This window comes from Lepisosteus platostomus, chromosome 13 (assembly GCF_059453375.1).
Source record: "Lepisosteus platostomus isolate fLepPlt1 chromosome 13, fLepPlt1.hap1, whole genome shotgun sequence".
In the NCBI taxonomy this organism is placed as follows: domain Eukaryota; kingdom Metazoa; phylum Chordata; class Actinopteri; order Semionotiformes; family Lepisosteidae; genus Lepisosteus; species Lepisosteus platostomus.
Window position 1 is genome coordinate 1,531,332 of NC_142623.1, and position 15,562 is coordinate 1,546,893.

At 42.9% G+C, this 15,562-nt stretch overlaps 1 protein-coding gene across 2 annotated transcripts in view; it reads right to left on the bottom strand.

The window, feature by feature from the left end:
• Positions 1-10,263, bottom strand: part of col8a2 (collagen, type VIII, alpha 2) — a 50,991-nt gene extending 40,728 nt beyond the window's left edge. For both annotated transcript variants that reach the window (XM_088602471.1, XM_088602473.1), the window contains exon 1: positions 9,927-10,263. The gene's annotated coding sequence lies outside the window, so the exon portion shown is untranslated. The remainder of the gene's footprint in view (positions 1-9,926) is intronic.
• Between the last annotated feature and the right edge of the window lie 5,299 nt (positions 10,264-15,562).

Genomic DNA, 15,562 nt, shown 5'->3' on the forward strand with positions numbered 1-15,562 from the left:
AAACTGAATATTTAAAAAGAAAATAAAGGCAGTCAACAAGAAAGACAGAACAACTTCTCTTTGATCAACCTTTGAACAAAGCCCAGAGTTTTATTTTCTTAAAATGTTTTTCTAGTCAAATGGCAGTGTTGTGTCGTGTCACAGCAAACTGAGAACCCACTCGAGAGACAACCTGTAACCGATCTGTGAAATACTGCGCTTGCTGCCTTATTCCCTGGGCAAACAGGCGCTGACAGAGACAGCAGGGATCGAAACACCTGGCCTCGGAACTCACACACCCAGCCGCGCGCGACCTCGCCCCGCAGTCCTCCCCGACCTCTCTGAGTTACCCTCTCCGCAGAGCTCATGTCCGAGCATTACTGTGTGAACTGCAGCCCCTTCGTCCCAGAGGGCCACCACCTCCCTTCGCCATGCGGCCGGATCCACTTCAGAGGTGACAAGTAAGGGGGACCCCAGCCCAGACTAGTCCCAAAACAGCAGAGGTGTGTGTAGTTCTAATATTCTAACTCCAAGACTGCCTGTTCACGCTCATTTACTTAAGGTGAACAATTAAATATCCAGGCATTACAGTTCTCAAGATACTAAAAATGTGCAGACTGTTTGCACCGTCTTTTCCCGTTCGTCTGAAACACATGAAGGTCTGGGAAGTAAGAGACTGAAAGGGTCTCTATCGTTTTCTTGCTGCCCAACAAGGAGCTTCTCAAAACACAGCAACACATGACTGCTTCCTGCTGCTCTTTCTAGCATCAGAAATTCACCTGCCTCTTACACACCTGCCTGCAAGCTACCCTTCTCTGCCTCCAGCCTGATATGTCTAGTGAAATGCAGGTAGCTGGTACAGACTCCTAAAGGCTGATATAAAATCAGAATCTCCAGCTTTTTTATCATATACCCACCCAATTTGGTGCTGCCCATCATCTCTTCTGTGGGCAGATAGAGGAGGTCCCTGCATTCTCATGAGGGAGAATGAGAAAGTGTAGACGGGTTCCTGTCCAAGAGCTCAGCCCGTGAGTGACGCACAGGAGACACATCATGGACCAAAGAGAGGCCTGGCAGAGCAACCCTACCCTTCCCCTGCTATCACAGTCAAGCATGCACCACCACTTGGGGCATGTGGCCCAGACTCCAACTCCTAACACCTGTAGCACAGAACACGGCCTTCCAGTCCCGATCCTGGAGAGCTCCACACACACCTGCTAGTTGCCCAGTTGAAGCCCAGTAGTTTTAATAAATAGTTGCTTGACTAGAATATTTGTAAGCTGGATATGTTTTTACCTTAGATGTTCGGGATCCAAGTTTTACTTATGAAATGGGATAGTTAAAAGTGAAACAAACAGCTCAAAGTTATCCTAGGATTAAACCAATTAAGGGTGCAATTGTATAACTTAGATTATGTGAATACAACTTCGTGTTAGGTAGCAGGGTGTCAGGGCGAGGGCTGTTAGGGAGATACTGCTGGCAACAGTGCAGGAAGTGAAACTGAAGGAGACATTCTCTGGTCCAAACTACCAAGCACAACCTCTGAGCAAAGTGACAGAGGGACTTTATGCATCTCAAGAGCAGCTCAATATCTTTATTGAATATTTCCTTAAAGGAATCATTTCAAAGCACTTCAGAACCCTCACAGTGTAAAACATGGTGATAAAGTGAAAAACGGTCACTTTATTTTGTACCAGAAAATTATTAAATTTGTAATAAATCCTCAACCTCATAACCACAGCCTCACGTCATGAACACGACAAAGCCACTTACAGTAACTGCATCAAAGGTAATGTATACTTTTTAGAAAAATCTAGTCAACCAAACTGTAAACCTGATGTTGATCATAAAATGTGTGTGAAGTGTAACAAATACTTTTGCTTTGCTACAGTCCCAGGCAGATGTTTGACAACTGGCCTCAGTGAGATTCCAGCTTCTAGTGTTTCAGGGTTTAAGATTTAATACACAAGCACCATCGTCCACCATCGTGTCTGCCTGCAACACATGCAAATCCCATCAGAGAGCTCTGAAAAAGTGTTGTGGCTCTGCTGTGGTTGCCAAGTTACTAATCTGGCCCCACTGTCATTTACACGTGTGTTTGTCTCTCCTCTGTTTTCAGCAGGCTCCCTCCCGAAAAACAGGCCGAGACGCCTTCAGAGAAATAAAACCCGATGCAAACAAAGCTGAGTTTTTATTCTTTAACAGCTGGAAATCAAAGCACAGCGGCACGCTGACCCCTTACTGGACGGGAAGGAGGGTGGATAGGGAAGGACTGAAGCCAGGACAGATTTGCTACCAGGATTGCAACAGAATCTGGTGGACTGAATTGAACAAGTCAAACAAAACAAAAAAAACACGAAGCCATAGATTGACTTTGGGCATCGCCCACAGGTAGAGCAAACCAAACTGACTCCAGGGGTTTTGGAGCTGCCATTACTCAAATGGAGTCTGCAGGACTGTTATTTTTCAATAATATAAAGAATGGTTCTGCTTCTCCATCCTGTGCATTGCTAATATATGAGACAGGAGACAGGAGAGGAGGAAGTCTCACAGGATCAATAATGCTCGTGTTGGGGAACCGGCAGTCCAGTACTGTCCTGAGGTTGCACATCAGGTTGGGATGTAGAGAAGGCAGTGGAGATTGATGATTTAGGCTCACAATAAAATTTACTCAGTAAAAAAAAAACTATAGCTTGTTACTGTTGAAACTGGCTTTTCATCATTGTAATATTATTTGATTGCTCTTAAATGACAAGATAATTATATAAGTTTTTGTAATAGCTGCACATGTTGAACTAAGCGTAGATTAAAACCAAATTTCAGCCCAGCCAGCCACCAAATAGCAAATAATAAACATCAAATCCTGAGTAAATAATTTCCAGTTGGAGTACGTGCGTGTGTGCGAATCTAGTTCCTGGAGCTCAGACAGTGTCTTACTGCGATGCCAGTCTAGTATTAAAGGAAAGGTTAAATTACTTACTCTCAGCATTTTGAACAAGCACGCACAAACAAAAACATTTCTATTCCTAACCATCCTTACTTCATTATAATATTGTTTTTATTATTAATTACAGTTTGCACGAATAAAACTAGCAAATGGAACCTTAGCATAATGACAAGGGTCCTTACAGAAAATGTGGCTTTGATGACTTGACGTTTTTCCTGAAGAGCTACAGAGGGGCCATTTCCCAGGAGGGCTTCCCTCACTGAATTCCTATTGAGTGCTGAAGGTGGAAGCCAGCAGTGCTTTGGTACAGCTCTGTGCATTGAGCTTATTCAAAGCAGAACTCCAAATGGGAGGCACATTAATAACAACACATGTCCCTGTCACAGGAAACATCTACAAAGTCCACACTCGCCCTTGTAACGCATTTGCGATAAGCCCCTTTGATTCACACGGAGACGCAGCACAGCGCTTAAGGCAATCGATGACAGAGAGGCTGCTGACAGACCTGACGGGGAGGGAAAGGAAAAATCATAACGCGGGTCTGCCAAGCTCCCATCCCACTCCTGCCAACGGAAAAAGCCTCCTGCGTCCAGAAAAGGGGGCTGGAAACGAAAATGGGAATGGAGTCTTTCACCCGTCCTGTGGTTCAGACCTTTCCTTTCACCAGCCCGCCCTACGCTGGCCAGCGCTGAGGCTGCTCAGGCCCTGGGATCTCACTGGGGGAGCTGGGCTGGTCTCTGCTCAGCTGCCCCCCGCCCAGCGAGCAGCAGGCCTGAGGCCAATGCTCTCCTCTAGATTGGAGCTGACAGAGGCCGTCACCGTTCCTCTGGATCAGCCGTTCAAAGGCTACGTTTACATCCGGTCCTGCACTCTTCCTTGTAGAGTGGGGCTGCGTGTTATTTCACAAAGGCAGGTGGTCTTCGTGGATCCTATTCACAGCTGGGTGATTCCTGAACTGAACACACTGCTGGTTCAAGCTTTTGGCCATCAACGCTGTATATTAGTAAAATACACTTTTGCTCCTCCAGATGTCCTGTAGCTCAGTCAGTCCATTACTGCCTGTCGTGCTGTGTGTCAGGATTAACGTGTACTAGATTATGTCACTAATACTAGCTGAATTTTTCATTTTGAGGAGGGCTGGGGTGACAGGAATGAGTGAAACTGTCTTGAAAATAATCCTCAGGAAGACAGAAGCCAAAACGTGTTTAAAAGCAAATGAAGGCCCCTGCGTGGGGACTGATGAATGATGAAGGAGAGTTGAGCTCCTTTACTGAAATAAAGGTGAACCAATAAAAACAGACCCAGCCAAGATTACAGAGCCAGGGGCCTCACCACTTAAACGAAGTGCGATACATAAATCTCTTTTTAATCAGGCTGGAAATATATATTTCTGTTATTCTTGTATAAATCCGTGAAATTCTTAAGATTCATTCTTTCTTGAGTGAGAGAGTTGCTACTCTCTTGCAGATGATCCTATCAAGCAGTATGATGATGTTTTAATTCACAGTGTTGCGCTTTCATCTCCGTGATAAAGGCTGTTCCAGGCTCACAGGTTGGCCTGGAGCGAAGTGTACCCAGTGACCGAGGGCTGGTGTAGTACAGAGAGGAGTGCTGAAGCACAGTGCTATAAGACAACCAAGTCAACCGAAAAAAACAACTGTTGGGCAAATTCAATGGGTTAACTCTTCCACTCTGCCACAGCTGGCTGTTGAGTAGCGTTTGTGTGTTTTGACAGGTTGCTCTGAAGACAGCCCACATCGTCCTCATGGGATGTGAGACAATCGCGTGGTGCCATGGCATTGTCTATTGACTGAGACACACATGGGCTCAATGCTGCGACTGTACGTCAGTAACACTTTGTGCCAGCACTGAACTCCGCCTGGTAATAGTGCAGCCTAGTGGCACAAGCTGAGGACGAGTTAGGTTCCTGGATTTATTTCCTTAGCAGCACTAAGTTCCTGCTCTTTTGTACAGAAAGGAACAGAGTCATAATAACGGATCAGGGCGTAGGCTGTCAGAAGGTAATGCAGGCATTTGTTTTCAAGGAGAATGTGAAGCATTTTCCCTCATTTCCTGTCTCCCAGGAGAAACTGAATTCCAGATCTGCGATTTTTTTAGGTTGCTGAACAGCTGTGCCTGAGTGGACTCCAAAAGAAGGCAACACATCGACTCACCATGCCCTCACATGTGGACGAGAATAACAAAGCAAAGTATTTGCATCTCGATAAGGCAATTTTTTATTTTTCTCCACACGCCTTAACATTGTACTGGACGGCAATCATGTATGCAAAGCAAATTACTTTCCTTTGGACCTATGACTGATTTGCAGTACAATCTTAAAATGTTAAATTACAGATTCTTAACAATCTTCTTATAACAAGTTTGAGAAATCCCTGCCTTTCATTCAGATCCATCCAGCACTTCCACTCCCTAGTGGTGAAGTAACAAACCTTCCCCCTGCCCTCCTCCTCATCCAGCCCCTCACTCCATGCTCAGCTGTAGCACTGAGGATGAGTGGGAAGCACTGACAGCAAAGAAGACATAAACGAGGAAACAGGAATATGAGTGACATCATGTCAGCCGCATCCTGCAGAGGTGAAGTGGCTGCTGTCGGAAATCATGTTATGTTGGAATGGGACAGGAATTCCCATGAACGAGTTACAGCTTCATGTGTACTGCAACAGAGCAGCTCTGGCCAGCTGATAAGATAATCCATCCTGATGCTCCAAGTCAGCTTGTAGGCCTTAACAACTGTGTTTGCAGTGTGTCTGGGCCTTTCTAAGATCTTCATTAGTCAGTCAGTTTATAATTCTACATTTCCGCACGTTCAGTGCCTCTGCCAACCACAACAAATACGCAGCATATTTCTGACTGTTTTAATTAGTGTAAATTTTAAAGAGATTTCGTTAATCTTGGGAGGTTTTCCACTCAATTTTGTTGCATTTATGGAAGCGCCATGTGTTCGAATTTGGAATGGTTTTTATTATATCAAGATACATTCAGGATTTTAACTATCTACAGATTCCACAGAAAGAAAACAACCTAAATAGATACAAATCTGCTTCACATTAGAATAGAGAATTTACGACAAAGGGGCTGGCAGTGTTGTTAGCAAAACAAACACACAAATGTGTTTTTTCAAACTTAAGAACAGGTGAGGCCGTTTGACAAAAAACACATCATCTCATTTTTCACATCAATATTACAGCATTGTTTGTGGAAGTTTTTATCCTTCAAAAGGTGAAATCAAGAGACTGAGACTGAATGGCATTTCAATTTTTAAAACCAAACTTGATTTGTGAGAACGGAGACTAAATAAAAAACCAAAAAGTGGGTCTTCTTCAGGGCCCGAGAAATAGGCAGATCTGTCTGAGATAGGCAGGGCGGAGGGATTTATCACGGGATCTCCGCAGAACTGCACTCAAGACAGGAGAGGCGGCCAACGATTCTGGACTCAGGAATCTGGCCGAGGGAGCCATATGGAAGTCTGGAAGTATCCCCTCTCCAGCTTTCCTGTTGTTCAAGCTGATACCGATAGTGATACTGCCTCCAATACCAATATCAAATCTGATATTGAGACCGGTTAAAACAGAAGCACTCTGTGTTGAAGCCCATACTCTGGCTCCTTCAAACAAACCAATGGAAGAGATCTTTTTGGATCAATTATCTATTTATCAGTGATGGGTTAAAAGGACAAAATGGCCCTTTCTAACCTGTTTTTTTGTTCATCTGGAAACTTTGAAAGGAATCAATGCTGCCAGCATGCTTAGTTTAATCAGAATTGCAGCAAACATGCCACAAAGTATTTCAGCACCTTGTCTGTAAATAACCTTCGTGCCATGTGCTGTGCGCTCTCTCACTCTGGAGTCTCAGAGGACCCAGTATTCGGTTAACACTGTTATGTTTTCCCTAATTCCGATGGTACAGATCCTTAGCAACCATGACCTGCATTTTTTCTGCAAGAGCTTAAATAAACAACTACTCCAGTCCAGAGAGGTGAGGGAAAGAAAACAAGGGTGTTGAATTTAATGTCATCACTAATCAGAGAATTTATGTAAAACATAAATTCTGCGTTTCCTGAAAGAGTGTTTGGAGATGTTAAAGAGCACCTACAGGGCCAATACATGCACAGAGAAATTAAATCTCATTGAAGCTACAGAAGGGAAAGGGAGTGAGCCTGTTTAGAACACTGAAAAAGAGCTGGAGAACCAGGGCACAAAGGAACATGGATATAGGAAGGATTAGTAAGTTCTTAGTGCCCTACAATTGGGCATGACAAATAATTCGGACAGACCAAAAAATCTGAATATCTGTAGTAAAGAGCAACTGTTAGTCCAAATGCCAAGGTGGCACCTGAAAACCCAGTGTAAAAAGCATGAGTACTGTATACTCCTTCAAACAGAATTAGTAACGAGCTCCAAGACCGCTTGGTCTCTCGCCTTCATTTTCTTGGCGCCAACATCTGCTATGTGCAAGGTGCGCAGCTTAATTATTTCTTTATATCACTAATGTATCTTTTTGAAGTTTATGGATCCCAGTTTTAAAGCACTAAAGCTACTGTATATTCATCTGAAAGAAAGTTTCTATTTATAAAATCTCTCTGAACACACACATACTATGTCTGCACCCTGTGGCTTATAAATTGAATTCAATGTGTAAAAATCACCCAGAGAAAAAAATAATACCAGCAAGGGTTGAGTGGGGTCTGGGACTGAAGCTGCTTTGTTGGATTCTGCTAGGTGTAGGACAGGGCCAAACATTGAAGAGAACTGCCCAGGCAATTGAGCCACTGAACAATGTAATTAAACTGGGCTGTGTGCCTTGCCAAATAGAATAATAAAACCTGCCTGAATTGTAAAAGGCAGTGCTATAATCTGAAAGCAATGCATATTGCACAATCTTGCTATTGTGTCCCATCAGGGCCAGCAAGCTTAGCTACACGAACCATCACTGTAGGCAGCAGAGGAGGGGAACCCCTCAATTAGCAACAGCAGGGGCCTGAAAAGCCACATGCATCACAAAGGTGCCACAATTCCCAAGTCTCCTCTGACGGAGAGCTGGAGTGCATTCAGGGATGCGGGAGTCCCAGCTGAAATCCAACTGCATTGGAAACATAGTATGGAAAATTGTATGTGTTTCAGACCCAATAATAATAATAATAATAACAATAATAATAATAATAATAATATATCCAAGAAACACATTCGACAAGCTAAGGTTTAGTGTTCGGATTTTTAGTAGAGCATTAAACGTGGTAGAGTATACCAGGGGTTTTCTGAAATGATTTCTTCCCAAACAATATAATTGATAAGAATAATTAATAAATGCAGTGTGTGAGGTCTTTCTCACCAGACAGTGTTGTACACTTCCGCACATTGGCACTGGAAGGGTAACTGGTACTTTTTGGAAGGAAACAAACAAAACCCATTGCTTAATGTTCCAGTCAGAGAACATTATGATAAAAATAGTTTTTCTGCACTTGAAAAATCTTTCAAAATATTTTTTTTTGCCAACCCTGTCTGGAAGTGAAGGCGAAGAAAAGCATGGTGGCTCGATGTGCTCAATTTAACAGGAAGGCCAGAAGACAAAGAAAAAGGGGCCAAATCCGAAAGATGTGAAATCTCTTCCCAGTGAAGTCAGACGTTTCCTTTTCACAGTAAACAGATATTAATCCAAAACCAAAAACAGCCCAGTGCTGCAGAGTCACACCACTTCCTAGTATTAATTTAATTCCAGACATTGGCTCCCACAGCAAAAAAAAACATAACAAGACTCCTCAGCTCCACACATGTACAGAGTGGCAGCAATGGAGAAGACTGGAGAAGACAAGCAAGAGGAGAAGGAAATACGATTTGGAGAATAAGACCGAAGAAGTGCTGCAGATGGAGAAGGAGGAAGACAAGAAGAACAAAAGAGAGGAAAGTTTACATGAGCAAGAAGGAGGAGGAGGTGTCTGAGAAGATCAGAGAGAAAGAGTTGAAGCAGATGAGCAAGAAGAGTCAGAGAAGGACAAGGTGGAAGAAGAAGAGCAGATGATGAATAAGAAGGAGGAGAAAGAGTGGGAGAAAGGGGAAGAGTTGCAAAAGAGAAATATAGAGGAGGGGTTAGAATTGGAAAAGAAAGAGTAATAATTCAAATAACAGAATGTCAGGTTCCAGTACATTGTTCAAAGCGCACCTGCAAGGCATACTGACATTGTCTTATAAACCACAAGAGGAGCTATGTTTTTAAATTATTGTCAATCTACCAAAGCAATTACCTAAAATTATTCAGCAAAGATATGCAATGCCCTGTATCCCCACTCCCTCCCCCCCACCTCCCCAACATTGAGAACAGGCAGAGATCCCAAAGTCTGGCGGTCACCCCTGTAACGAGCAGCTAGCATTATATAATTCATCCTGAAGAATCTTCTGGGCTTAGTCTTTCACAACAGCTGTGCTGCGGCGCTGTGTACCTGATGTGGGAGCATAGACAAGGCAAACGCCTTCCCCTTCAATCACTGCAGTCAGAACTTCTGTCTCATGGTCTGAGCCAAATTATTATTATTTTTTAGGAAAGACGTTAAATAATACTCCACAGGAAAAAAAAAAACATCATCACAGCTCATTCACTCAGAGGCACAAAGAAAAGAAGATGGCAACAGACGCAGAATAGTAACCGTCCTTGTTGAAAGTGCACTTGATACACTTGACAGAACCAACCGTTGGAGAAGAAGGACAAGCACCAAGTGAAGAGGAGAGGAGACTGACAGGGGAGAAAACGTGCAGTGAACAAAAAGAGCTTGCATTGTTTTTAATCTTCTCAGAATTATTTTCCACTCGGAATTACTGTACCAGTAAGATTTATGTCGGTCTCATGACTTAGAAATAAAGGAGTCTGTTTCCTACTCCTGTTTTCTTTGGCTTTTATTCCGTGGCTTAAAGAGGCATGTGATATAAGGTGGAATTTGAAGGTGAGACGAATGGGGATGAGAGAAAAAATGTGTACAATAAATTCTTACCTTTTTTCTGAAGAGAAAAGAAGAGCTCTTTTTAAAATATATATAGAACTATATATATTTTAATTTGAAGCAGGAATCTTCTGATTTTCTTTCACTTTTTAAAGTCCCAGCAAAAAAAAAAGAAAACTTAAGAAAACTTGGCAAATCTGGGAAATTCTGTCTTCTCTCTAAAATAAAAAAAAATTACATGGACAAAGTCTTATTTGCGTCAATTTCTTTATCTGATTTTCCTGCAGGGTTACTCCATGTGTCCTGTAATGTGCAAGGAAAGTTGCTTTTGCGTCTTCCAGAGTCTGAAGACGAGTAAGATTTGAGAAGCACCTTCAGTCTTGCTCACTCACGGGGAGAGAGTAGGAGGGAGAGAGAGAGGGAAACAGAGAGAGAGAGGGAACCAGAGAGAGAGAGTGAGGGGGGAGAGAGAGAGCTGAGGATACAGGGTGAACAGCTCAGCTTTGTTGTGAATGTGGAAGGAAGCCTTTGCACGGGTTTGTAATTGGGGCTAACCCCTCCAAATGTGCGCTCTTTTCCCCTTTCTGTAAAGGCTGTATCTCGGGTATTATCTGTAATCTTTCAAGTAGGGTCTGCCCCCTGTTTGGACCACGGATACAGATTGAGAGCGTTTGGAGAAATAGGGTGATGAAGAAGGAGGGAGAGGAAGATGGGATCAATCCGCTCTCCCCTAGTTCCCCTCCCCCCCAGACACACACATGAAACCCTTTTTTCTTGAAGTGAAAAAACTTTCTTTGAAAGGCAGCGACCGTTTGCGTTTCGGCTCTGCCAGACACCTTCTCTAGTGGCACTGCGCCAGCCTTCCCTCGCGCGAGTGCTGCAGACTTGAGCTCCTTCCCCCGTGATGAAGTGGACTGATATTAGAAGAGGGCAGAATGTGGTCGAGCTTGGCTCTTTAGGAAAAGGTTTAAGGACAGAGCTTTGACTTTCTTCTAGGCATTAATTGATGTAGCTCAGAAGGAGATGGACTGTACCTGTCCTATAGATTAATACCAAACATTCATTGTTGGGTTCGGTTTAATCCTGAAATCAAATGAACAGGAATTCCAGGCATTCTGAAACTTCAGTGGAATCTCAACGCAGAATAGAGTACACTATAATGTATGAGGGTTTAAAATAATGAATCAGGTAAAATAGATGTTAAGATCTCTGTCTATTTCTCTCCTGAGCCAAACTTTGAAAACTAAAAAAAAATTCCACAGTAAACAGAGTCTTCCTCAGAAAAGCTTGAAGATCATTTTATTTGTCTTTACAATTTGGAATCACCAGTTAATGCTCTAATCTAAACCCCTCTCGCCAAAATAGCCAAACTGTTATCCAAATTGGTTTAACTGCTGCTGGACAGTGCTACCAGCACACCAAGCTGAAGGATAAGTAGTTCAGATGGGGAGCTGCATCAGCATGCGTAGGTTGCAAAGGAATAAGTAAAGGTTTATTCCATGCCAAAAAGAGAAGAAAGGAAACACAACATTTCGGTCAACCGAAGAAGGCTCCACAGCCGAAACGTTGTTTTTCCAAGCTGAAGGATAGCCTGGCCACTCAGGCACACTCAGTCCTGGGGGTGTCTGGCCCATTGCACGCTAACATGTGGGAAACCCGAGACATGGCTGGCTGCCGATGCAGACTTGCCCTGCTGATGGCTGGATCACAAGTCTCAACCCTTTTTCTCTAAATGGCTACCTTAATGGGTTTAGCCTCTTGAGAGCCTGCTTTGAGGCTATTTTGAGTATTATACACAATGCAGGCTATTGTGAGAATGATTCAGGAGCCCCTGGATTAGTCCACATGGCCTTTAATATTGTGTTATCTGAATGCTTATTTACTGTATAAGCACAGAGTGTCTGAGATTGGAATGAGCCTATACCCAAGCATGAAAGAGCCCAGCTCTTTACCTGACACTGTGGTCCAGTTATAGACCGTGAAACCTGCAGCCACGGTCTGGCTGAGACGGTAGCGGCGTGGCGTCAGGAGCCCCTGTGATCTGATTGAGCTGCGACAAATTGCTTGTCAGAGCTGCGCATAAAACAGAGAGGCGTTACAGGATTAACCTATAATCACACACTTCCAATTCATCTGCTTATCCCACTTATTCATCAGGATGTTCTTTTCCAAATACACCAGAACTTGAAACAGGAAGAAATACCCCCCCTACTCTCACCATTCCTCAAAATCCCCTTCCTTTCACCCTCATTTTACAGTCCAAGTCCCATTACCCCCCAAAAGAGGTTCCCATGCAGTGTTTAATCTACACATGATTAAAAAGAGCACGTTGTTGAACCATTTTTGTTGATACGGAGGGATTTTCTGTAAGTACATACTTGTGTAATGACCATTCCACACAATGGCTTTCAGGCTTTGAAGAACATCATTAGCTGTGGCATTTAAGAGGACTGTGTTTTTCTTTCTGTTCTTTTTTTCTTTTGATCTACACTTGCAATTTTCCCTGCAAGGGCAAGCGAGAGATGGCCTGGAGATACACAGGATGATTAGACTGAAATAAAAAACAAGCAGACCCCAGTTCAGTAGTCCATTGGAGGACAAATGCAATAACTACATTTATTTATTGTTAGATAGGGTTCTAATTAGGTAGTACTTGGAATTTGCAGGAGGGGCTAATTGGAACTTCAGGTTTCAGCTTGGACTGTCACTATGGACCCTGTGAATTAAAGCTGTGTTGTTCACTAGTGGTAGACCTGATAGGAAATGGACGTGCTGTTCGTGTTACAGGGTGTCCTGCACAGATTTCCACAAGCAACACAGGATGTGACGTGATGAAAGATATACCGGGGAGCTATAGTTAATACGACATTCTCCCAGAGCTGGCCCGTGGCTGTTATGAACTCCACTGGCTTGTGAGAGGTCAGCCTCTTTGCACAGTTTTTATGGCCTGAGATCATTGTCGATGCACATACTGTATGACAACGTGCTGTGTGCCTTTTCACAATGGAGGCTTCTGAAGCAAACAAATAAACAGTGTGAGAAATACACTGGACATACAATCAGGTGCTGAAACACCTCTTCATGGCCCAGAAATCCCATCTGATACCAGTTCTTTCAGCTGGCTGGGACACGTGTAGGAATTTGCTATGTCAAAAAAATGAAGCACCCTACTATATTTTATGGACACTCTGCACATGTTTAACTGAGTATGAGTAGAGAGGTAAGTATTCCAAAAATAAAATTAATATAGCAAGCACATTGGGTTTGACAAGTCACTAGGGCAGCTCAAAATCCATTGAGTGAGTTTATATTACTCTGGGTCCTTAAAGTGCCCATTGCTCGGTCCACACACATTAATCTTTGCGTAGCTGCTAAATATGAATATGAGATATTTTGATCAGTTTCTTCTGTTACTTTGAATGGGATTTTCATGAAAGTCCATATATTGTCTTCTATAACTCTGAAGTGGACAAAAGTTGGGGTTGGTGGTTGACATTGTGCCACCTTTTACAGGAAAAGTAAACTCAAAGGTCAGAGGGTCAGGCACTGTAGGAACACACACAGTGTGCCACGAAATCCTGGGCTTCAGTTGCAGCTGAACCCTGTATTCTCCTGCCTCCTTGCTTCTCCTGCTGTGCTTTAATAAAGAATGTTATTCAGGTGATCTGCACTACCTTTGCCTGTTGTAACCTTATGCAGGAATCTAAGGTATTCTGAAGAAAAAAAAGAGGCACTGAACATGATGCAAATTTCAGACAGAAATTCCTTTCTGCAAGGATTTCTGAGAGGCCAATGTATCTTCCTAGCAAGAGAGGGGTGTGGAAAAAATAATCCTTGATAAAACAAGTATGTTTAACTGAGGTTTATGAAAACATTTTTCTTTCAATTATTAAATATTTTTTAGAATTATATATAAATACCATGCATACATTATACATTATACATCCATGCATTACTGCACACACTAATGGCCAAACATATTTGAGCTCCCAAGTGAAATAAATTGCCTTGAGGAGGATTAAATGGACATTCATCACCATCACCCACAATTGCCTTCATCCTAACCTCAGACAAAGGCAGTTCTGCTAAAAGAAAGGGATGGGACTGAGCTGTAAATATTTTACTAGATGATGGAACACCCACCACGTTCTATTCAAACTGTTTGAGAGCTCTGTGGTAAGGGTTCTTTATGTTTCTACCAGTGAATAAGTTTAAATATATATATGTTTACAAAAAACAAAGTTGGGCAAACTCCAATGAGCCATCCACTCCATGCCTGATGTGATAGACTGGTGGTGAGGGGTTGGGAAGCAGGGTGTGGAGAATAGTCCTACAGGGTGCAAGAGGAAGTAACGACAAAAGAAGAGTTACACACACACAGAGGAGGCCATTGAGACCAGGTGAATCACCATGAGATCGTTAGGACAGCAGTTAATTGACTGAATGATCTTGGTGAACTTGGAACATACAGTAAGAAATGTTGCAAACGAGAGGAGGCCAGTCACACCACCTGACTCATTTGGTTGGTAGTAGCCAATTGATCTGAGGATCTCCTCAAGGAAACCAGGGTCTCCTGAGGATCTCCTGAAAAAAAAAACCCGGGTGCCTCCTCAAGATCTCTTGGAAGGAAGGATATCAGCTTCAACAACATAGCTGGGCAGGTTTGTGATGCAGGGAACAGGCACAGAGTCTCTACCTTGCTTGCCTGGAGGGCACAGGATCTACAGTATATGTTTACTTTGTCATTTCCTGGAAAGCTTACAGAATCAGAAGCAAAAGAAATTGACGGTATGTGTTGCCTCATCTGCACAACATGATATAGCACAAGGAATGAAAAGAGAAGCAGACAATAATAACAAGAAAAAAGTAAATGCATGAAAAGGAAGACTTGTTCTGTACCAGCAGGTTTGCAATCTGCCGAGATCTTTGGAATAAGAGAATGTGGACATTATTATATTGTAATTGCTTCCAGAAGGTGGTATATCAGGCAACACCCACATGAGTGATCCAACCGGAGACCTGGACACAAATAAAAGAGGAAAAACAAAGCAGGTTTCACAGATGGAATAAGATAAATACTCACTCACACAACAACCAATATGGTAAAGACATTTGAAGAAGCTGTGTATATGTAACACAGTCAATTAAGAAGCAGCTGAAACTTCATATCAACATTCTGCCTGCATTCCCTGCTTTCACTCACACTCCTGAACAAATATCTCTTAGAGAAACGGTCCAGCCTGAAAGGATTGCTCAGCATGCCTCAAGTTCTGCAATGTCCCGTCTTTAAATTCTGAAGATTAGAATGGGAAGAATTACATGTGCTTTTCCCACGTGTGGCTTGTAAAAGAGCAGTTCCATAAAACCCATAATTGCTTTCTGCATGTATTGCTATGTGGTGTTTATCTGACTTGAATTATGCAAGATTAGAATGTGTTATTAATTGAAATAAATATCTTCTTCCTCATTTGCAGCTGTGTTACTCAGTGATTGTGATACTGTGATCCCCTTGGTGGTTCCTTACCAGTGAGTTGCATGTTCCCAGGGTGAAAATCCACCTGGATGATCAGTGAACCTCACTGATGTTTCTGCCTGGTAGGGGTGTGAGGATGACTTGAGAGCATCGGGTTTCCTGTGTCTGTGGGAACCTGCCCTGTGCAGGAACCACTCAAACACATCTGTTTCCA